Here is a 23,163-nt window from a genome sequence, read left to right as displayed (position 1 = left end):
GTTTGAAAAAAAAAAAAAAGGTTTGCTTTCCCATGAGTCTCTTGCTCTGACTTCTCTATCAACACCGTCAAAAAAAGGGGGGGCCTCTAATCCTTAAGTCTAGCAGAGAGTTCATGTCCCTTGTTACTCGTTTATCTCCCCCTGCTATCACGGACAAGGGGACTTAAGAGGGAAGTTTTTCTAAGACCTCAGTGGAGACAACTATTAGATCTATAATATTTTTTTAGCGTTAAAAAAAAGTGGGGAGCATTTTTTTTCTCTGTAAATTACATTGACTGCGCAATCAAACATTGGAAAAATAAATAATTTTTAATTTTGCATTAAAATTTTGTTATGCTTTAAATAGATATTTTTAGAAGCGGATACGCTAAAGTGAGATTATCTATTTGTGTAAAAAGTATGTAAAATAGATAGCAAATACTTCATGGTTCTACAGTCAATGCAAACTCCCCCTCTCTCTCTCCACACCTCTCTCTCTATTTCTTTTCCTCTCTCTTTCTCCCTCTCTTTTCCTCTCTCTCCCTCTCTCTCCATCTCTCTTCATCTCTTTCCCTCTTATTTATCACTCTCTCTCCCTTTCTTTTCCGATCTCTTTCTCCCTCTCTTTTCCTCTCTCTCCCTCTCTCTCCCTCTCTCTCTCTCTCCCTCTCTCTCCCTCTATTCGATGCTTGTATTACCTTTTTATAAAGCTACTTATGATGTAGAGAGTCCACTGCCTGGTGAATTAAATAGTGAAGACTTTCGAGAACCACGATTTGAGCCTTTCTTCCTCTTCACCGCAGAGTACGACTCTATCGTCGCTGTGCTTTCTTTGATACTATGACGTCAAACACATTGAAATTTATATAATGATCTTGCCTATACTGACTTTTATGTGTTCTAACCTACTACGTCATCATTTTTTGTGTGCCACGTCATTGTCGTTAAGTACGCAATTCTATATTTAGCAATTTTATCCTAAAATGCAAGTTTGTTTGTTTTTTAGATTCTCTGACACTCAAGTCGTATTCGGAAAATAAGGCAGCTTGATAAAATCTCCAACGAGGAATTCCTGCAAAGAGCATGGTGCCAACATCCGCGCTTTTATCAGCAGAAGACATCTTGCCTGGCTTGGACAATGCACACCGAATACCACAGTTTCGACTTCGACAAGATATGCTGTATGGTGATCTGATAGATGGAAGGAGAGGTGAAGGCCATCCACTCCTAAGACACACTGATCTATGTAAGCGTGGCATGAAGATCCTCAAGGTTGACACCAACAGCTTGGAGAAAGAGGCACTGGATAGATCCAGATGGAGAGAAAGCTTAAGGGAAGGGTCCTGGATTGTGGATGGAATACACAGCAGAGGATTGTGGATGGAATACACAGCAGAGGATTGTGGATGGAATACACAGCAGAGGATTGTGGATGGAATACACAGCAGAGGATTGTGGATGGAATACACAGCAGAGGATTGTGGATGGAATACACAGCAGAAGATTGTGGATGAAATACACAGCAGAGGATTGTGGATGGAATACACAGCAGAAGATTGTGGATGGAATACACAGCAGAAGATTGTGGATGGAATACACAGCAGAGGATTGTGGATGGAATACACAGCAGAAGATTGTGGATGGAATACACAGCAGAAGATTGTGGATGGAATACACAGCAGAAGATTGTGGATGGAATACACAGCAGAGGATTGTGGATGGAATACACAGCAGAAGATTGTGGATGAAATACACAGCAGAGGATTGTGGATGGAATACACAGCAGAAGATTGTGGATGAAATACACAGCAGAGGATTGTGGATGGAATACACAGCAGAAGATTGTGGATGGAATACACAGCAGAGGATTGTGGATGGAATACACAGCAGAGGATTGTGGATGGAATACACAGCAGAAGATTGTGGATGGAATACACAGCAGAAGATTGTGGATGGAATACACAGCAGAGGATTGTGGATGGAATACACAGCAGAAGAAGAAAGAAGGCTGAACGCTGCCGCGTCTGGTGATTAGAAATGCCTCAAATGAGTGGGTGTGTATTGAGGCCTTGCCTCTTAGTGCACATTAGAAGGTGGAATGGGAAAAGATCGTCTCTTGAGACGTAAAAGGCCACAGATTTTCCTTAGTCTATGTCACTATTTTATTTTTACCCTATCTCTTTCTCTCTCTTTCTATTTCTCTCTTTCTTCCTCTTTCACTCCCCTTCCTATTTTCCCAACTGGTCCAGAAAAGTAATAGAATAATAGAGTATTAAGAAATCTAAAAGCGTGAAATAGCGCTAAACAAAAACAATTGGTAAACTATTTCTAATTGCACAGATTTAGTGTGCTTTTCATGTTTAAATATATAATGAATGCAATTTTACGTCAAAATTTCGGTTAAAGGCCAATACATCATAAACCATATAACATTCGGATAAAGGCCAAATCTTCCGTATACCATATACCAAAGGGGTAGAGGCCAATATATCATAAACCATGTACCATTAAGGTAAAGGCCAAAGCATCATAAACCCATTAGGATTAAGGCCAAATCTTTCATTAACAATATACCATTCGTGTAAAGGCAAAAACATCATAAACCCATTAGGATTAAGGCCAAATCTTTCATTAACAGTATACCATTCGGGTAAAGGCCAAAACATCATAAACCCATTAGGATTAAGGCCGAATCTTTCATTAACAATATACCATTCGGGTAAAGGCCAAGACATCATAAACCCATTAGGATTAAGGCCAAATCTTTCATTAACAATATACCATTCGGGTAAATGCCAAAACATCATAAACCATGTACCATTAGGATAAAGGCCAAAACATTATAAACCATATACCATTCGGGTAAATGCCAAAACATTATAAACCATGTACCATTAGGGTAAAGGCCAAAACATCATAAACCATATACCATTCGGGTAAAATCAAGGTTCAATTGAAACACTTGTTTTTCTAGTGTCTCCTAGATGTTATTGTGGTTAAACAAACAAACAACGCATTATTCTATGCCGAAAAATAAACAATAATGAATGCTTGGTCATTTCAAACGTTTCTTTCAAAAGGTCGGGGACATAACGTATTTAGTAGACGGAATCGTTTGGGCTCAAAGCTCGTAACTGTCCAATAAAAGTTTGAATTTGATAGAAACGTTTGTAACTGTTAATCAATCGAATCACTTTACACTTCATTGTCACCAAAATATCTCTTTGCAAAAGCTGTTGATAGCTATCTGGGTCACGTCTGCTGTAATGTGTTTTTATTTTATTTTAGTTACCTCCCCTGCTTTCATTGCTTCCCTTTTGTTTCTCAAGAGTTCTCTCCCGTTTTCATCATCAGCCCTAACTCTTTTGGGTTAGAGATTATTTCCATCATTTATTTCCCCATCTTTGTTACCATTGTTTATTAATTACTTGACATTGCCCCCGTTTGAAAGGAATCCCATTCAGAGAAGAAAGGGGCAACTAATGAGGCAATGAGTTTATAAGGTTTTAAAGTGCCCTACTAGGCTGAGCATAACAGCTAACAGCACAAAAAAAAAAAAAAAAGGTTTTTATTTTTCGCTTGCCCTTAGCTTCCGATTAAGATGTTGACATGCGCACTGAGCTAGATTGATAAGGGCACGACCGGAAGTTCACCACGACGATATGACAGAGCTCGATATGGCGTCCGCGGTTAGATTTTTGGTCACTGGACCTTTTAATGTCCGTTTGTCTGTCCCCCTCGTGCAAGGAGCTTCCATTAACATCCACAGCTCTTCCCACACGCGCGCACAGAGAGAAGAAGAAAGAGAGAGAGAGAGAAAGAGAGAGAAAGAGAGACAGAGAGAGAGAAAGAGAAAGAGAGAGAAAAAAGAAGAGAAAGAGAAAAAGAAAGAGAAATGAATAAGAAAGAGAAAGAAAAAAAGAAACAAAAGAGAGAGAGAGGGAAAGAGAAAGAGAGAGAAAGAGAAAGAAAGAGAGAAAGAGAGCGAAAGAGAGAAAGAGAGAAAGAGAGAGAGAGAGAGAGACATGTACTTTGTTAAGAGAGAGAGAAAGAGAGAGAGAGAGAAAGAGAGTGAGACATATACTTAGTTTCGAGAGAGAAAGAGAGAGAGAGAAAGAGAGAGAGAAAGAGAGAGAGAGACATTTACATTGTTTCGAGAGAGAGAGAAAGAGAGAGAGAAAGAGAGACATGTATTTAGTTTCGAGAGAGAGAAAGAGAGAAAGAGAGAGAGAGAGAGAGACATGTACTTAGTTGAGAGAGAGAGAGAGACATGTACTTAGTTGAGAGAGAGAGAGAAAGAGAGAAAGAGAGAGAGAGAGAGACATGTACTTAGTTTCGAGAGAGAGAGAGAGAAAGCAAGAGATGTACTTAGTTTCGAGAGACAGAGAGACATTCTTAGTTTCGAGAGAGAGAGAGAGAGAGAGAGAGACATGTACTTAGTTTCGAGAGAGAGAGAGAGACATGTACTTAATTTCGAGAGAGAGAGAGAGAGACATGTACTTAGTTTCGAGAGAGAGAGAGAGAGAGAGACATGTACTTAGTTTCGAGAGAGAGAGAGAGAGAGAGAGAGACATGTTCTTAGTTTCGAGAGAGAGAGAGAGATGGAGAGAGAGAGAGAGACATGTACTTAGTTTCGAGAGAGAGAGAGATGGAGAGAGAGAGAGAGAGAGAGACATGTACTTTATTCCCATACACTATAACCTCTACGTTACCCAATTACTTTACTTGACCCAAAATAATTTTTTTTTTGGTTTTCAGTTTTTGATTAACTTCCGTGAAACTTTGATCACAACAGTTCACAATTAAAGCCCATCTTGTGGTTGCTTTTTACTTTTTTTTCCATCGAGGTAAATGCATTTGCCCTGTCGCAATTAGCCTTTAACTTTGGAGGAGCGGTACTTCTGTACAAGAGAATCACCAGAGCGTGACTGGACATAAGAGTGCACAGAAAGTTTTGGTGACCGCCAGAACGTCGAAGTCACCTCGTTAGCAATGATCAATTTCTTTTTTTTTTTTTTTTTTTTTTCACTTTAAATAAAAAAACATTCAAGTACATGTTCATCATTTTAAATAACGAAAAATAAAAGGTTATAATTTGTTTAAATCTGAACCACTATGTTATATCGGCAATACAAATATGCACATTTCTTGTACTTGTTTGGGCTAGCTGGCTCAAAGCTCTACATATTAATAAAGTGTTTGATCCTAATCACTTACAATTGACATTTGGGAAAATCATTGATTTTAGGGTACAGAATAATCTAGTTTGATTTTCATATGCTTGTACAATACTCGGGCGGTATTCCAGAAATGGGGTGTTGGGGGGTCAGGGATATTTGATATTGTGTTGATTGTTCTGGGGTAGAGGATCATTGTATCATTTTTCTGTCTCTGGTGGTTTCAATAGTTAGGTAGTATGTCCTTGATATTAAATAGTATTTCTATTACTAATATTATATTTTTAGGTTAATCACTTTTCAATTGTTTGTGATTTAATACTTGTGAATTATAAGAACTTACAAATAAAAACATATAAATAAAAAAAAATTTTTAAAAAGCCCACAAAAGGCCTAAGGCCCAAGGATTCCTATGATGGTAAAGCTAAAATTGAATAGCGCAAATTCTGAGGTTTCCTATTTAAAAAAAAAATACTTAAAATGCTAAAAACTTTTTGCCCAAATAATCATAGTCGACAATTAAAAAAAAGTTCACCAGTTTAGTTAATTAATGGGCCTCATTGACCTATCGTGGGCAAGCAACATTTAGCCACGTGATAATATTGATGAAACAACGCAAAAAACAACAACTGTCACGTGACAGCCTGAGTGTATTACGTTATTTGTATAGAAGAGATAGAGAATCACGTGGCTGAATGTTGTTTGTTTACGATTGGTGAATGAGGTCCATCAGTGGTGAATTAATTTATTTTGTTTTATATACAAAAAGGGGTAATAAATCTTGCGGTATACAGAAAAAAAAAAATCTAGAAATTCCAAATTCTAGAACAAATTCATATAAGTGCTCCTTCTTCCCTTGTGCTATTAGAGCATGGAAAGAAATTTCCTGAATCAGCCAGGAAAACAAATGGCTTAATAGAGTTTTTAATCTTTAATTGGTAAATGACTAAGTGTGATTTTAAATCTCTAATTAACGTGAACGACTAGATTACCTCACGATCACGTGTCAGATGTAGTGTGATCATCTTGTTTCAAGGTCGTCAGTGACTTAACTCTTTCTCTCCTAATCGACGATCCCATCGTTGATTTCACCTCATTAAATATTTTTTTTGTGTTATATAAAAAGAGCATGCATTCCCTTTTAATCCTATACCAAATACAAATACAACATTTTCTGATAACAATGGACAAAGCTATTGAAGCCCAATCATAACAGGGTAGTGAAATAGTAATGAGCAAAATGAAGAAATCCGTCGAAACATGGAAAAATAATTACGGAGAGAAAGAGTTTATAAGGCTTTTTAGTTACACTATTAGAGAAAGTGACTCTGCGAGGTCGTTCACGGTCCAGCATGCGCCCTATGGGTGAGAATCAAGACTAGCCTGAAGATAGCGACAGCCACGTCAACGAATGAAGAGGCGAGTGACGCTACAATCTCGGCGACAGACAGTGCTCGTACATTGATTTCGTTAGTGGAGACAGATCGCCGGAGAGCAGTTCTTGTTTTGTAAAATGTTTCGGATGTTCCTTCAGAGTCGAAGATAATTACATCCTAGTCCAAACCTCCCCGCAGGACGACGGGGGATGGGAGCGGGCAGGGTTTGAACCCTCGACCATCGATAAATCTGAACGACAGTCCAGCGCGCAAACCGCACGACCAGGCAGCCAGGCAGTTCTTAGCAGTTCCTTGTCACTCCTTACAACTGATATGGGTTTTAAAAAGAAACTGGTGTTTTTTTTTTTCAATTTTCTCAGTGTCACGTGGTAGAATCGCTTCTTGGGAGATACGATAAACGTTTGTGTGGTGCGCGCTCATGACTATCGTTCGATGGTCTCAATAGAACCGCGTTTGAGCCTCTTCCCTCCACATATGTAGTGGTATTTGGCGTCTCTAGAGATTATAGTTTCCCTTTGCAACTTCTTGTGTGACTAGAGAGGCCAATCCTTGATACTCAGCTACGGTCACAGGTTGGGCATATGTAATCACGAGGCGCCGTTACATTTTTTTACCCTTCTTTCTACTACTGTTGTGTATAGCATCTGCAATCCGCAATTTCTCCACAGAAGGTATGCGATAATCTTCGAATCTGAAGGAACATTCGAAGCATGCAAAACATAGAAAAATATACTTATAAAAACATAAATCAACTAGGCTTTTCAATTCAAACTTATGTCAGGAGGAACGACTTCCCAAAATCTCTTTCTTGTCGTGTGATGAGAATGTCCTTTAAAAAAATGATATACAAACGACTGTATCAAAAAGTGCATGCTTAACAAAAATAAACCAATAGGGTTGAAACGTGAGCTAGCTCCTACAATTAAATTATACGCATGCGCAGAGCAAAGTTTTGATGATAAATGTATATAGATCAGTTATAATACGTTTGTTCCGTTTACATGTTTCGAATGTGCTTTCTGAGTTGAAGACAAATCTCCATCCTAGTCCAAGGACGACGGGGGTTGTCAGTTAGCAGGCTATATATAAATAGCTTTTATATAGCGCTACTTTCATACTTATAGCATGGTCAGAGCGCTTTGGTCCAATCTTATGTTTGGACCAGTGGGGGAGGGGGGGGGAGGGTATCTGGGAGAAGATATCTTATAAGATAAGAAGATAAGATAAGGTTTTTCGTGCTGCCTTTAGGCGCTCAGCAGATACGACTTTCATATCTTATACAATACTGGCGTTACTTCAAAAAAAAAGAAGATGATTACGTCTTATGCGTCATTCATCTAATCATGCATGTTAACCAATGACTTAAGTTCCTGGCTGGCTCAGGCAACCCATTCCATGCTCTAATAGCACTAAGGAAGAAGTAGAATTTGTACATATTTGTTCTAGTATATGGAACGAGGAATGTGCCTTTATCTTTGTGTTTTATGTCGTCACTGATGTGAACATAGAAATCTAATTTATTAAGCGCTGATTATAAGTGTGAATGTGTTTCATGTTTGAATGTTGCTCGTATTTGCATCTATATTGTTATTGTACAGTAGTTACGCTGAGGTTATCAATTGTAGTCAAACGGAATTTCCATTTTATTGGACCAATCAAAATTATCTTATCTTATCTTATAATATAAAATAAGGTAATCTGATTCAATCAGATACATCCATTCTACATTCATTAAAGTTACCTCCCCTTTCCAACCATTATACCCTTAGAAATTTGTATTTGTTATTTAGGTATATCTTTAAAAGTTAATGGCCCAACGGTGAGTGGTGAAATGACTGTGACAGATAGTTTCCATTTATTTAATGACAAAGCGAAATGGAAGATCTCCGTCACGCTCGACCGCACATCGTGGCTAACCAAGCGTGCGGGAGCTGACCAGGTTAAGAGGTCATCTGAAATGTAGGTCAAGAGATTTCGTTCTTGTACCATATTAAAAGTGCAAAAGGTCCCTGTAATCCTGATTTCAAATGTAACCAGTGACCACTCTAAATGTATAATGCTCTCTAATGATATAAATGTGAAACGATATAAATGAGGATTTAAATGAAGTGTCAGGATGTCGATTTACGGACAATATACTGTACAATATAAATAATATACAAGCAAAGTTTGTAGGCTAATAAATATCTCTATATATAATTCTCTTCTTCCCTCAACAGTTTAAACGAGAAGTAAAGGAAAGATCACTCTCTTTATTCTGCGGATAGTCATCCCATGAAATAAGAAGAGGGGGGGGGGGGAGAACACGTCGCTACGGATGGCTGCGCTGGACTGTCAAACCCTGCCCGCTCCTATCCCCCTTCGTCTTGCCTAAGGCCGGCCCTGCAAAATAGCGGCGTATGCTACGCCACCGGTCGACTAGTCGAATATAATTATCTATGAATGCCCAACAGGACAACTCAAGAATATACTACAACCGGAAATGAGCTGAATATATTTCCGTAGGTAGAAAAGGTCACAACAACTATCTAGACAAGTCTTTTGAGCAGCGGTTCTCAACCTTTTAAGCTTTGCGACCCCTTTTTACTATCTCCCCACTATGCTCGACCCCCCCCCCCACACACACACACATCTAGACAAGTCTTTTGACGGTTCTCAACCTTTTAAGCTCGGCGACCCCTTTTACAACCCTCCCCCCCCCCCCCGCTATGCTCGACCCCCCCCCACACACACACATACAGCAATAGAAGAATAGACAATATACAATCCATATTTTCGATGGTCTTAGGCGACCCCTGACAAATCGTCAATCGACCCCCTCGAGGGGTCGCGACCCACAGGTTGAGAACCCCTGCTTCTGAGAGACAATACAAGTGACATAATGAAAATTAAAAAAAAAAAAAAAAGCTATCAGAAAGCAGGCTTATGTTTAAAGCGCACTGGAAAGTGGAGAGTATGTGTTGTCATCATCATGAGCGTGTATATGAAATTTAACCACCATTAAATGAGTAGAAGTGGATAAAAAAAATCGATGTCAAAAAATGCATGAGATAGTTAATATAGGCGTTGTAACAAGGCTAAATATTGGTTACGTTGGTCATTGTCATTAGTTATTAGACATTGGTCGCCAGTCTTTAGTTTAGCAATTGTTCAGCGTGCTTAATTTAATAATAACGTTCCGCTTGATTGGCATTGTTGTAATGCGTACTGCTGAAATAATTTGTACAAGAGATTTGTGTTTTATGTCAACTTTGTGGATCCATGAATTTTTAAAAAAATTGTATTCAGTTTGATGATATTTAAAACTGTTTTCTACACTGTGTTTATCAAGTGACTTCATATAGTGGGCTTCCCCGAAACTGCAAATGTTCCGTAGCTTTGAGAAACAAAAAGAATTGGGGATTTTCATACATGGTGGAAAAGCTTTAAATAGCAAGCTATTTGGTGCATCCGGTGTAAAAAATAAAAGTGTTGATAAGGTTTATCGTTCCCTCATAGAGGTCAGATGATGACCAAGTTCGTCATTCAAGGGGGGGGGAGGGGGCTGAGAGCTTTGCTCTGCGGTTTTGTGCCTCCTCACGTGGCTGGTGAGACCTAGACCTATGTGAGCACGGAATGTCCGGCCACACACTCGGGAGGGTTAGTTCAGATAAAGCTTGTGTGGCGCTTGAGTTGCTAGCCTAGATTGTGTGGTCTATGCATAAATTATTATTTATTTGAGATTCTCTGAACGTCGTTGAGTCCTATCATTAAGTCCTATCGTAAAGTCCTGTCGTTGAGTCCTATCGTTGAGTCCTATCGGCTTCCACAGTTACATGTCTTTTATTTGGGATACTACAAGCGATAAGTCGTTGTGGGGGCTGTTGTGTACGGTCGTCGGCTTGTTGCACCAAACTGCTGGTAGACTGCTAAACCGCTGTGGGCGTATCATAGTTTAACTTTTAAAACGTGAAAAAAATTCTTCTTTGTGAAGAATTTAAATACGACTTTTCTTAGAATATTGTCGAATTCAACTTGAGATGACGTAAAATTTAAAAAAAAATAAAAAATTCCAAAACACGTTTTTACGCTCTGGCATTCTAGAGTCGTCTCCTCTTTTACAATAGCATTACGAGAGACCCTACTGTAATTTCGCCAATCGCTATCTTCTTCTCACCGTCGTCTTAGTAACACACACACACACACATAGAAACACACACACAACACACACACACACACAACACACACACACACACAACACACACACACACAAACACACACACACACACAACACACACACACCACACAACACACACACACACAAACACACACACACAACACACAAACACACACAACACACAAACACACACACACAACACACAAAACACACACACACAACACAAACACACACAACACAAACACACACCCAACACACACACACTCGCACACCATAACAGGAGCCTGGTAAATTCGTTCTCTGACGTTAAGCCAGAAGCCAAAGTAGCATTCAAGTATGGCTCTGTTTAATTAGCCTTTACCCCCCCCCCCCCTTTTTATCATAAGTCTCTGGCGCTGGTGAGTCACTTAATAACACTGCACTTATATCATCACATCTTATAAGACGCAAATAATAAAACTACTCTCTAAACAAAAACAAAAACAAAAAATAAAAAAGCGACTCCTAGTTGTCATTAGTAAACTCATTGCTCAATAGGTAATAACAGAGATCGATAGTTTCCTATGTCATACTATAATCGCTTGTGTATAGATTGGAGTAATTGTCATTCGAAGGTCAATAAAACCAGCCTCTATTGCAAAGTGTAGAATGATACTCACAATAACTTTCTGCGCCATTAATCTGATTTAGGTAATATGAAATCTACTTTTGTCATTGACTATTGTATTTATAGTGTAGTTCGTACTACACACTGTCAGGAAACAGTAACCGAGAAAAAATGTTACAACGAAAATGTATCATAAGTAATAATGTTGGTCTCTGACAGAAAGTTGTTAATTTCAGTGTTTGACAAATCTATTTGACTCATTATAGACTTATTATTTTTTATGTGTACATAAGGGTTAATAACACACACACACACATATATATATACATATGGATAGTTGGAGAGAGAGAGAGAGAGAAACAGACAGACAGAAGGACAGACAAAAAGGCAGACAGACTGACGAAATGCATGGCGGACGGACAGACAGACAGACAGAAGGACGGAAGGACAGACAGACAGACAAACAGATTAGATAGATAGATAGATAGATAGATAGATAGATAGACAGACAGACAGACAGACAGACAGACAGACAGATAGATAGATAGATAGATAGATAGATAGATAGATAGATAGATAGATAGATAGATAGATAGATAGAACTTCGTGAGAAGTCTGAAAAGTTTTCAACTTAACAATGTAAAACAGTTGTTGTTTTTTATCAAATTAATTTTTATTTCACTACAAAATTTTCGCTTTAGATCTATGACATTCACCCAGCAATATTTTTCTCCACCTCTCTCCCCTATAGAAGTTGCGTCTCTCTTCAAAAAATAGTTGTTTTAAAAAGGAATGGCATCATCATTAGATGAAAGTCTCTGAGGTCTGAGCACAACTTTTCATTTAGGAAAGACACCAAAGACCATTTGGAGGTAGACAGTCGACTAAATGTTTGTCAAGAAAAGAAATTTCCATACTTGGTTTATATGCTTAATAATTATTTCGCTCAAAAGTGGAAAGTCAAAAAAATTAATGGATTGGCTTCTCTACTCACGTCTAGCTAGAGAATGTCCCTTGAAGACATTATAGTCGACCTTTCGACATCAATACGTTGTTTTTTTCATTGTTGAAAATTTTCATTTTCAAACGGACTTAATTTCAAGGCAAATATAATAGTATACATCATTTTTATCTCATGCCTACGACATGTTCCGCTCCCTGTAATGCAGCGGTTCTCAACCTTTTAAGTTCGGCGACCCCTTTTTACAATTCCCCACTCTGCCGCGACCCCCCAGCACACACACACAAACACACATACAGCAATAGAAGAGTAGTCAATAACAATCCATATTATCGATGGTCTTAGGCGACCCCTAGCAAATGGTCAATCGACCCCCAAGGGGGTCGCGATCCACAGGTTGAGAACCCCTGCTGTAATGAGACAAGATTTGAGTTGGTGTAGTCGTATTGTAGGACATGACTTAGTTTAAAAAGTCATACTTCAGCCTGCCTTCAGAGTACATTGGAAGAAGAATACAGAAATAATTCGTCCAAAAAAAAAAAGAAATCTTGCTGAAAAACATGAAAGAATGGACCCTCTCTATTGGTATTCTGCTAAGAACAGCTGCTGACAGACAGGGGTGCAATGATTTGGTTCCACGCATTGCCATAACACCCCTACGACCAAAGTCAAGGGACAGCTGAGATGAAAGCACCCAATACGACCTCGACAAGACAATACAAGCCCTTACCTGCGACTTGAAACTGGCATGAAAAGATTCACAGATGTTCTGGAGCCCTCTTCAGGGACAAATAAAAAAAAACGTCGCTGTAAGCGGAAGTTGCAGTTATCTGTTCTTGATGTACTTTTGGCTCCTTGTGGTCTGTGAAATGTTACGTTAGAATGTAACAAAAACTAAAGTAACAAACTTGTTAAAATTCATGCTATGATCAAACACATTACTGGACACTGGATCAGTGTTTGAAAAAAAAAAAAATCCTCTCTGGGATATAGTTTTTGATTTAACCCATTGATTTTAGATATAACCCATTGAAAGGTAATTACATCGCAGTTTTCGTCCTAATTCAAAAAAAGCATTTCTTTATTGTAAAGCATCTGAAAAGCGCGTCAGGACATCTGCGTCAGGACATCTGCGTCAGGACATCACTACATGAAGAAAAGTCTCGTTCCTGAAGACCATGTTTCATGACTCGGTTGAAAAGACACAAATATTGTGGAGTTAAAATCTAGTTCCATGAATTAGTACTACATTTTTCATGACATTGGATTTAGTATGACATTGTGAAAATGAGTTTAGGGTGGCATCGTGAAAATGAGTTTACAGTGGCATTGACAATGAGTTTAGAGTGACATCGTGACCATAAGTTTAGAGTATCATCATGACATTGATTTTAAAGTGACATCGTGACATTGAGCTTAGAGTGGCATCGTGACAATTTGTTAAGAGTGGCATCGTGACAATGAGTTTAGAGCGGCATCGTGACAAGACGTTTAGAGTGGCATCGTAACAATAAGTTTAGTGTGGCATCGTGACAATGAGTTTTGAGTGGCATCGTGACAATGAGTTTAAAGTGACATCAAGATATTGAGTTTAATTGATTGGGAAAAGACGAATGCTAGGGATATAATTAACAGAATCCCGTATAGATCTATATACTTTTCAAAAAATATAATTAACTTATGGAGATTTTCACGATAACCTAATGAGTACTAGGGACGCTATATTCAAAATGGCCAACGAAATTAAAGTCACAAGCAGAAGAGCTTACACAAATTGGATTCTGCAGTTTGATAATGTGCACACTGTTGATTTGAAAGCAAGCAATCAAAATATATAAAAAAAAATCCTTAAAAAAAAAAAGATGATTTAAAGGGGAAGAATAATGTACAAGCTATTTCCCTTATTCGATATAAAAAAAATAATTAATTACCGAAAATTAATTGACCAATTGAATATCTTTGTTTATTAATTCCTGTTTTGTTTGGTGCGATAAATAATTGTTTAAAGTATCAACTTGATCGGAGAATGCGTGAGGGAGAAATAGCGTTAACAATTATTTAAGGGGACTAAACCCAACAAATTTAGCCATACCTGTGAATACTAAGTATTAGTTTCCCTTGTTGCTATTCAACAAAATAATGACATACCACAGTGATTAATTGACTAATTGGATATTAATTCGTTACTTTTTATTTTATTGATAAATATCTTGTCTCTGCTAATGAATAACTTTGCTAATTTACAACGTGATCCGAGAATTGGAGTCAGGGAGTCAGGGAGTCGGGAGACAGGGAGTCAGGGAGTCAGGGAGACAGGGAATCAGGGAGTCAGGGAGACAGGGAGTCAGGGAGTCGGGAGACAGGGAGTCAGGGAGACAGGGAGTCAGGGAGACAGGGAGACAGGGAGTCAGGGAGTCAGAAAAAAACAAAAACAAACAAAACAACTAACATGATTCCTAATGACACACCATCCCATGGGACACAGTAGTTGCTGATTAATCAGGTCACATTGAAACGCGATCGTTTTGGCTTTTTATATTTAGCTGTTCCGATTACACGAACTCTTGTTACATTCATGTTCTAATAGGATTCGGCCCGAATAAGCGGATAGTCCAATTAACCGGTAGACCAATCAACCAAATCTACTGTTATTATTACATTACCTCTATTCAACTCGTATTTTCGAGGAACCCTAAAACCTGGGTGGGCAAAAGGGGGGGGGGAGCAAGCATGGCCTTTTTTTTTTAAATCTAACATTTATTTCTTATATACAATAAAAAATTTGCGCTGTAAGTTGTATATAGGAATTATTGTCGTTTTAAAAAAGATTTAAAAAAAAAATGTTTTTCTTGTTCCATATTTTGAGACCAAAAGAAAATCCGCTGCAGACGACAGACGTGGACGACAGAAATATAATCTTAAATCGACCACAGGTGGACAATGGTTATGCCTGCGCTGGATGTGGCAAAATAGGTAGGTCGCTGCTGGGGCAGCGTAGCCACGGGAAATACTGCATTCCGCTTTAGTCTTCGGGCTTGAAGGCGAGCCTTGTTATTATTGTGTAACTTTTCAGATTTCAATAATTAAGTACATAAAGACCGGATGGCTGCCTGGTCGTGCGGTTTGCGCGCTGGACTGTCGTTCAGATTTATCGATGGTCCAGGGTTCAAACCGTGCCCGCTCCCATCCCCCGTCGTCCTGCGGGAGGTTTGGACTAGGAAGTAATTATCTTCAACTTTAAAGGAACATCCGAAACATGTAAAACATTTTACAAACATTTTACAAACATTTTAAAGGCACAAATATTTCGAGTCGCAGTCAGATGCTAATAGTGTCTTTGTCTCTGTTCGGTAGCGACTTGTTTGTAGTCTATGGTGGGTTTGGGTGGAGGGCGCATATAGAGGACCTCTTGCTCTGAGAGGCCTGAGCTCTTTCTGTGCTGGAAAGAGAAAGGAGAACCAAGATTTGTGGCAGGGACCAACCGCGGGGTAGTCATTGGAAAGTGGATATTGCAGGGTAGTCATTGGAAAGTGGATATTGCAGGGAGGTCATTGGAAAGTGGATATTGCTTGCAATGTTAAATTCAATACCTCCAAAGTTTTCTAACGTATTGTTCTCATTTTAACGCCCCGGGTGGAATCAGGAAACGCGGAAAAGAGAGAAAGAGAGCGAGAGAAAGAGACAGGTAATTGGGGGTTGGGGCGGAGACGGAGCTTGATGTCAAGTTGTTATCAAAACATCGCCTCAGGAGCGGGAGGGGCTCGTGTCGTACGCAAGTTGTAATATGATTACTATCAAGTTATTTCTTAATTGATTGGCGCTTATATTCTTAATGCGCTTGTATTTATTTTGCACCTAAATTATACGTGTGTTTCAATTCTAATATAATTCCAATGTCGTAATTACACAGAGACATAAATTAGCGACTTTCGGTATCATTGTCAAAATTATAAGGACAAGACTAGTGGACGTAGAAGAAGTCGTAATAAGTGTGTACAATAGAAGAAGTCGTAATAAGTGTCTACAATAGAAGAAGACATAATAAGTGTCTACAATAGAAGAAGACCTAATGAGTGTCTACAATGAAACACAGAGGAAGTAGTTAGCAGTTAAATAAATCTAGCTTGCATTTTGTTAAAAAGCAAAAGTGTTTGTAAATGTTTTACATGTTTCGGATGTTCCTTCAGAGTTGAAGATAATTTACATGGTACCATTATTAACAGTCGGCCAAGGAGATAAATGATCTTCACATCAACTGTCCTATAAATCGCAGGGTCTGAAAGATGGTACCTTATTATTTCTATACAGTGCTATGAATAAAAACAATTGTGTTGTGGTGCTTTTTATAAAGTAAATCCTCGTCAGAAATGTGGTTTTCATTTTTTGTTTAGTTTTGTATTTCCTTATATTTGAAGACGTTAAGGCTGAAGTACATTTAGAACAGAAAGAGTTGTGGGTAATGATAATTAGATAGTCTTCCACTTTGACCCGAGTGAAGAGCGCGAGAGGCTTTGGTTTGGACTTCCGGTTGTTGTTTTTCTCTTTAAGATATCGTTATTTCAATGGTCATCCACATCTTCACTTTCCTTAACACAGCATCTCACTGGACCCTGTATTTGCCTCTCGCCCAAGTGCTTTAGCCCAGTGTTTCCCAAACTGTTTCCTGAACGGAACACTTTGCACATTCTAAGACTTAAGCGGAACACTTTGCACATTTTAAGACTTAAGCGGAACACTTTGCACATTCTAAGACTTAAGCGGAACACTATGCACATTCTAAGACTTAAGCGGAACACTTTGCACATTCTAAGACTTAAGAGGAACACTGCTTTTTTTTTTTTAGTGAGATTACTTCACGTGGTGGTCTAATAGTTAATTATCCCAGTAGTTCTATAAACACCTAGTCAGGCCTCGTGAAATACTGGGGTTCCGCGGAGCACAGTTTGGGAAGCACTGCTTTAGCCTATTGCAACGTAGTGTTACCAGTTGACACACTTCTTAAGTCAATAGCCACATTGCCACACTGTCTCTGCTTATTGAATTATTGTCTTTGCCTATGGCCATAGTGTCTTTGCCTATTGGCATACTGACATTGCCTATTGCCATATTGTCGTTGCCTATTGTAAGATTGTTTCTGCATATTGACACACCACACTGTCTCTGCATATTGAATTATTGTCTTTGCCTATGGCCATATTTACTTTGCCTATGGCCATATTTACTTTGCCTATGGCCATATTTACTTTGCCTATGGCCATATTTACTTTGCCTATGGCCATAGTGTCTTAGCGTATCGCCTTGTTGTCATTGCGTATTGCCAAATCGTGTAAGACTAAGTCAATTAACATTAACATAATTTATAATCTTCTACTGTTGTCACTGTTAAAATGTTTGAGATAACCTGCCAACTACTGTTAAAAAAAAACGCATATCAAATCTCTATAGCCACATTTGAAGGTACTTATGTTCTTCCTTCACTGAACATTCCCAGGGAAAAAAAAGAAAAGGCAGACAGATAAAGCGATGTAAGACTACGTAAAAGAATCTGCTTTTGAAAGAAATTCTATCCACCGCAAAAGACAAAATGACAGAAAGGAATAGAGAAAGTCAACAGATCTCCAACAGTCCATCAGACTATAGAATAGGTGAAGATGAAGAAGATATATATATATCTTATATACATAAATATTTATGTATTTATTTATTTATATATAATATTCACTTATTTATTTATTCACACACATATCTACACGTTTGAATACGTGTTTACACATGTATTATGTTGAAGTGATTCAATGCCTCATTTACATACAAAAAGACTAGAGACAGACGTAATGTAGAAATGCCCCCAAATTAATTGTTACACACCTGGCATCAATGCGAAATGTGCTAACTGAAAAAGAATATTCTGGGTTGTCACGACAATGACAAGAAATAGAACTCCTGTTTGAGCTACTAGTCAATAATAAACGTATAAATATTTTGTAGTGTTCTAAATTTAGCAGTAATTTCGTACAATGCTCATAGAAATAGAACAAACGACGTAGCAGCTTGACGTAACAAGGGAATGATCTGTTGTTTTTTTTGTAACAGGATAAAATATTTCTGTTGGAAGTAAGATTCGTACAGGCAGCATCTAGTTTATCCGTTGCAAGGATTTACTTGTTGCCCACTGACTTGACTGTTTCGGTCAGCTCTTCTTCTTCTTCTTCTTCTTCTTCTTCTAGCCAACTTTATCGCTGCTGAGCTGTCAGCTCTTTTGCAGACTGTGCCATGGAAAAAAAATTGTGCTGTTTTCTTCAGTTGTTCAGCACTGCCGTACAGGGTGTTGGTTATGTTGGGCTGTAGTGGAAGAAGGGTCTGCCTAAGGTGGATTAGGGAGGGGCATTCAAAGAGGATATGGTTTACGGTTTCAAAAGCTGGGCGCAGTGTCTGCAGAGGGGGAGTTGTGTGGAGTTTATTTTGTTCAGGTGGCAATTTTAATAGTGGTGTGTGCAGGAAATACTTCTTTGGAGAGGAGGAACTAAGTATAGCATCGGTCAACTATAAAAGCTTCAGCATCTTGTTGCGAGTTGTTCGTAAGTTTGCCTTGCAGTTTGTTTGCGGGACATGTTCTCCAACAAAATAAATTACGCATACCAAGAGTTGCGATGACATGAAGGCCAATATAAGTAAATCGCAAACAGGGACGTCCTCTTATAACTTGGCGTCACACTTTCATGAAGGACCTCAGCCCAGTGGAAACCAAGAGGGAAAAGGCTTCAGACGTTGCGAGTGAAAGATCTTTGTTGAGACAGCTTGCCGCCCAATGCGCCCAACGGCGCGGAAGGATCTAAGTAAGTCTAAGTCTTCAGAACTGAAGATAATTACTGCAGAACGGCATGGGTGGGTTGGAGGCGGGTAGGATTCGAACCAGGAACCATCGAACCCATAGCGCATACCACACGCCATCTAGCATACAGTAGTTCATCGCAGACATGACAGACTCATCACAAATAGATGTGACCTGTTTTTACAAAGGTTACATCAACTCTGTCTGTCTGTATAGTAAAAAGTTTGTACACGTTATTTCTCCCACACCCAATACAAAACTGATCCAAATTAAGTGAAACCACTACACTTAATATATGCTTTGTTGTTTTTTAAATTACGTTTGTATGTTTTTCCTATTTAGATTCTACAATCATAATAATCTATGGCTACCATTTCACGTCGACACGCGGCCCATCATTTTAAAACAATGGTCGCCTCCTCAGGTTAAGACCCCCCCCCCCACTTGCCAGTCATATCCCCCCCCCCCCTCCACCCAACGACTGATACAATTAAAAGACCAAAAAAATATAAATAAATTGGTCAGGGTCGAGAAACTGAATACTCGTCGGAAATTCGGTTGTCAACGATTACAACATGTACTCGATTTCACTGACAGTTATAACTGATTTCAACAGAGCGATACCACTCCTATCAACGATACATTTTCACTTCGACTCCTCTCCCTTCCACCCCCCCCCCCACCCCATCCTTACTAAAGCTCTACTTCTGCTTAAACAAGTGACACATATGAAATATGACAGGCGTAATCTGAGATGCCATTTGCCCCTACATTAGTGTTTGTCTATTAGAAATGGAAGTTTTTTTTTGTTTTCTCTATTATAAAAGAGGCATTTAGACAAAGCCTCGTTTCTTTTTACAGAATCAAGGGGGCAAACGGCCACATCAATCGTTATATAAAATATAAAAAGCAACTCTCTTTTCAGAATTCACGTTTTAAGCATGATACAGCCCCCGAAGAAAAGGAACAAATGTTGTGTAGCAAAAAAAAACCCAGAAATCTGATAATTTTCAAAAACATATAACAAAGGCATCCATCAAAGGTGAATAGTAGACTTAATGATACTGACAGCCGCGCGAATAAAAACCTAGACGATAAGACTCAAATTACATAGATTTCTAAATGTGGATTCGTTTATGTTATTTTTTTTATTATTTTGAAACAGCTTGGTTTAATACTAAAGAGATGAGCTTGTAATTATTAGAATAGAAATGTTGTTGTATGTTTGTCAGTTCTTAAAAAAATTGATAAGACTCTATTCGCACACGTGTCGGCTTAATTAGTATGGAGTAAGGCTATACTCACAACTATTGTTGATTAGTTCAATGACGCACACAAAGAGACCAATTAGTGACCGAAGTACAATAATTATTAGAAAGACGAGAAGTGACCAGATCTGGGTGTATGTTTTGAGCGGGAGGTGTTCTAGGGAGCGCTGCAAGCGCAGGGGAAGCGGAAGTTGAGACTCCCAGCATGCACAGGGTATACAGGTCATTAAGGTCGTAACAGATTTATATTGGCTTAAAATGTAAGGAAACTATGATATCTTATATATCACAGACTTCAAGAGCGAAGGACATCCTACACATTTCATGACTCAATCTAGTCATGCATGTTACTCAATCACTTAAACTCTGCTGAGTCGATTTCCTGTCTGATTCAGGCAACGCATTCCATGCTCCAACGGCGCTAGGGAAGAAGGAGTTTCCTAGCATATAGAGTAAGAAATGTGCCTCCATCTTTCTGTCTTTCTGAGTATTTTTTATAAGGTTTTTTTTTTTTTTTTTTGTATTTGCAAATTAGGGTTGTGTTTTATTACTTATTTGTGATCCTTCTGTCCTTAAGTGTCTCTACATTTCGTGATGTTACGTGTTTCTATAGGAAAATCTATGGTGCCATACAGGATGAAACAGGGTGGAGGACACGCACTAACCATGAGTTATATCAATTATATAAAGACCCACCAATAGTGAACGAAATTAAAAAGAACAGACTACGTTGGGCAGGTCACCTTGAAAGAATGTCAGACAACAGAGGGGCGAAAATCGTATACAGGCAAAAACCAAAAGGCAGGCGACCCAAAGGCAGACCCCGAATGCGATGGATAGATGACGTGGAAGCAGATCTGAAGCAGCTTGGGGTTAGGGCGTGGAGACGAAAGGCCCAGGAGAGATCTGAATGGAAGGATGTGTTAAAGCAGGCCAGAGCCCTCCATGGGCTGTAGCGCCACTGGGATGATGATGATGACGTGTTTCTATAATCCAGTGTTTCCAAACTTTTTCCTTAACGGAACTCTTCGCACTTTGTGAGTATTTAACGGAACACTTTGCTTATTTTTTTTATAGAGACTAATTCACGCGGTGACCAACTAGTTATTATTCCAGTAGTTCGCGGAACACCTATTCAGGCCTCGCGGAACACCAGAGTTCCGCGGAACACAGTTTGGGAACCACTGTTCTAATCAAATCCATCGACATGAGAACAATAGTTTTTATTTTGCTTTCTCTTCACGTTTCAAAATTTTCCTTCCGAATTGAAGAGTTCCACATACTTGGTGCTTACATTTTAAAACAATTCATATTTAATAGTATTTTGACCCAAAGCATAAATGCTCTACAAAGGTAGCCAATGAAAATATAGACAAGTGCACACGCTACAAACGAGATTCTAACTATCGAGAATATACGATGACATCGATAGAGACCAATAGTTATAGAAGGGCTCAACACTGACCAGCGACGCCGCAATCTGTGGGCAGTTAGGACCAATAGCTCGTGGCCACGCCACAGGTCGTGGCGTTGTACCAGTGACGTTGCAACGAGATATTGGTCTAAACTGCCCACAGGTTGCGACGTTGCAGGTCAGTGTTGAGGCATTCTATAACAATTGGTCTCGCATGGATTCGCTCATTCCTTGTACCCAATTTTCTATTCCCAGACCTCCCACAGAACGCATGTGTGGTGGGGGGGGGGGGATGGCGGCCTGAAGGTTTCGAACTCAGGACCATCAAAGCGATATCCTAAAGCGTAATCCACACGACCAGGCAGCAAAGTAGAGAGATGACCCCCCCCCCTCACAACCACAGCCCTCCCCCTGCTTCACCCCACACCTTTACCCCACATATCCTCTCCCCACACACCCACACACATTCAAACATAAGCTCGTGTCTTTTCACCACACACTCGCGCACGTCTAAACACTGGACGGTATAATTATGTTGTTGACTGAACGTGGAGGAGGGGGGGGGGGACATTGCTGTGACGTCAAATGAAACTAGACATTAACCTTGACATAAGCTTATTAAACCAACAGACAATTATCAACAGACGTTTGCTGACGATGACGATGACGTTGATGAGAATCAAGGCAGACCGACTCACGCAGTTACTGGATGTTTGCAAAGCAGTTGTGTATATACACTGTGATAAATCCGCTCTTGAAATTCACTTATGGTGCGCACCAGCGCACTGTTCAACATGCGCACCAGCGCACTATCAACACGGGACATGAACGGAATGTTTAAATGAGCAAGAAGAGACAGTTGAAATCTGGCCCATGATGTGTGTTCAAAGCAGAAATGAGTGGTAGGTCTTTATGTTTGATCACCTTCCCGTTCACCTATCTGTTGGTCTATTGGACCATTGGGGCAGCACGCAAGATCTGTTAACCGTCTTTCTCCATTTCCTTTTGATTTGCAATGGCCCGTCCATACTTTTAGGCTGCCTTTCCATCCCTTTTTTTGTCTGCCTTTTCTTCTTTTTCCTGACATTGTTCCCTGAAGGAAGGTCTTTGCTAGCTTTGAGGTCTCTATTTGCCTCATTCTTTAACTCTTTCCCTCCGGAATTATTTTCTATTTTTTGATGGAATTATTCAATTTCCTCATTTGTGTTTCACTTCCCTGTTATGATTAAACTTCAATAATTTATTTTATGCAATCAGGTATATAATTATAGAAGAATCCATGATCTTTTTTTATATAACGGAAATAAAATTAAAAAAAACTAAAAATTAATTTAATTTCATTGGGTCAAATCAACGTTGGTATCGTCATTCA

The 23,163-nt window shown here is 39.1% G+C and overlaps 1 protein-coding gene across 1 annotated transcript in view; it reads right to left on the bottom strand.

Moving 5' to 3' along the window:
* LOC106060508 (MIP-related peptides-like) overlaps nt 1-23,163 on the bottom strand; it is a 141,753-nt gene that overhangs the window by 95,574 nt on the left and 23,016 nt on the right. The window contains exon 2 of the mRNA XM_056026900.1: nt 13,008-13,139. The gene's annotated coding sequence lies outside the window, so the exon portion shown is untranslated. The remainder of the gene's footprint in view (nt 1-13,007; nt 13,140-23,163) is intronic.

The sequence above is a fragment of the Biomphalaria glabrata genome, chromosome 4, assembly GCF_947242115.1.
Source record: "Biomphalaria glabrata chromosome 4, xgBioGlab47.1, whole genome shotgun sequence".
Taxonomy (NCBI): Eukaryota; Metazoa; Mollusca; class Gastropoda; family Planorbidae; genus Biomphalaria; species Biomphalaria glabrata.
The sequence above is the reverse complement of the archived record's forward strand: the minus strand, read 5'-3'. Positions and strand labels throughout refer to the sequence as shown.